We start from the raw sequence: 2,474 nt of genomic DNA, 5'->3' as shown, positions 1-2,474 counted from the left end.
ACTCTGGTGATCAGATTGAAAACGATACCTGATATCCAAGACTTAGACTTCATTCATTTCTCTCTATAATCAGATATGTCTTTTGAAAACCGACCTTCACCTCCTCGTCTTGACTTCAGTGCGGACAAATCTCACGCAGACTCATCATCGGAAGAGTCTGATTCCGAAGAATGTCATATGGAGTTCAAGCAAGATTTGGCTTCACAGGCAAAATTCACTGCACCTTCTTTCCAAACCTTTGCGCAAGCACCGTCGGTTCCTGGTCCGTTAAACGCGGTTCGAAAAGTCGGACTATCTGATCATGAGGTTCAAGAAATTTCCAAAGAAGAGTATTACCGTAATGTCAATTCCACCTCGCGTATTCTTAGGGAGCAGCTCAATGTAGCCGGTCTTCCTCCAACGGTATACGACCTCATTGAGAAGGCTGGTCAAGCATGTGATGATGCTGTTAAAGGTGGAACGGTCTTTCTAATTTTTTTGGTGGGAGACTCATCACTGACTTGGAGGACATTCCAGATCTCGAGCGAGGTAAACAACCTCCGACTCGGCCCAATGTCAAAGTCATTTGGATTACCGATGATTCCCCACCACCGCCCAACCAAAGACGGTCTGAACGGACCCGAGAAGACCCTCCAAGCTATTCCGGCACCCAAGTCCGCTCGAAAAGGTCGCGTTTGAACCTCAGTGCGAAACCGAAATCTCCTGGGTCCAACAAAGATGCTGAAGGAGAAGATGAAGATGAAGATGAAGATGAAGATGAAGAAGAAGAGGAGGAGGAGGACGATCAGGTTGATGGTCCAGGTCCGGTCAAAGGAAAACCTCAAAGCCCAGACAAAGAAACTCAAAAAAATGAAGATAATGATCATATTGAACCCGAAAACAAAATCATCCCAACTCGGTCGATTCATCGCAAGTTAGTCATTGTAACATCATCGGATTTAGACGGTGAACCACTGTCTTCACCACTCTCTTCTCCTCCACCCGTCCCCACTAGGACGCCGTCTCCTGCTGAGGAAAACATATCTTTCGCTGCTCTACCTCATGGCAAAACGAGGGAACCCCGAGATTCTCCTTTCTCCGCTGTTCCTCCGGAAATTGCGCCACAGCAACCTGTTTCATTACCTGCAGAAGTTGATCCGTTACCTGCAGACGTTGAAACAGTCCCTGCGGATGCTACAATCAATCTGGGAAATACGGATTCACACGGACCGGCAATAATCTCACTACCAATTCCAATCAGGAACGTCTTCATGAAATGACTCAAATTGACCAGGACACACTGGTTGACCTCTTAGTCAACTGATCCGAGTTCAAAGTGGGTCAGTTTGTATTTGATACAAGCCCGCTATTTCTCAGAGTAAGACCTCCATGGGCAAACACTTTATCCGTCCAATATTTCTCACTTTAAACTTCTCCTTTGTGTCATAGAATCCAAAGTCCAAATCACACCTCGTGAAGATGAAATGGACTTAGATATTCCTGTATTTGACTCAAATGAGGATTCCACCATTACAACGATGGATCTCACCGCCACTTTGGAGGCGGAATTTATACTGAAGCATCAAGAAATTTTATGTCAAAGTTTCACCCAGTTTCCGGCCAAAAAATTGTCTTCAGCTACCTTTTCCAAAGGTAGAGACAGTGCTGTCAACCTGATCACCATGAGGCTGGAACATATTCCTCTCTTGGACAAACCATCTTTCCAATTACCTCCGGGAACCTGTTTTTCAGGCAGCAAGATGACCAATGCAGCTTGGCTTGATTTTGTTAATGAGCAAGGTTGGTACCTATGATTGATTGATCTTTTGTACAATAAATCAACTGACATAACATTATGTCACAGGCCTTCAATTCTTCACACCTGCTGAAGGTGAATTGCTGTTTAGCTCCGAAATATGGAGCCCTTCTTTGTTTCAAGATTCTTTCAATCCGGACCTGGATACGAAGTTATGGCCTTTTCACGTATGGCGGACTGTGCGGCCTATTGGATGTCCTTCCAAAAAGAAACGCCAAGAGGTTTCTAATTTATTTCAAGATGCTATTGCAGTGGCTGGGGATCAAGTCATTCACAAGAATACCTTTTAAGAAAACCCGGATGCTACTCCTTATGAAAATAGTTATAGATTTGTTTCACATTTATTATTAACTCGTCCAACCTTAGGCTCCAGTGGTGGCGGAGAAAATCTCCTTACTTCAGGCTCGTCAGGATCTCAAATAATTGCACACGAATCATCAGTCACTACACAAAATGTCATCTTTACCGGGCGGTAAAGAAAACTACTGACATAGAAAAGTCCTGAGGCAACAGGAAGAGAGCTAAAAATCTGAAAAAATATGCACCTTGTTCCTAGATGTTGGGGCGTCATGACAAGTATTTTTTTGTATTTTACACACAGATATTGGTTAATGTACTAACAATAAAGGCTGAGAATCATCAAAAACCCACCGTAACAATACCTGAAATTGGCCCTTGA

This window comes from Melampsora larici-populina (assembly GCF_000204055.1).
Source record: "Melampsora larici-populina 98AG31 unplaced genomic scaffold MELLAscaffold_115, whole genome shotgun sequence".
NCBI lineage: Eukaryota > Fungi > Basidiomycota > Pucciniomycetes > Pucciniales > Melampsoraceae > Melampsora > Melampsora laricis-populina.
Note: the sequence above shows the minus strand (reverse complement) of the source record.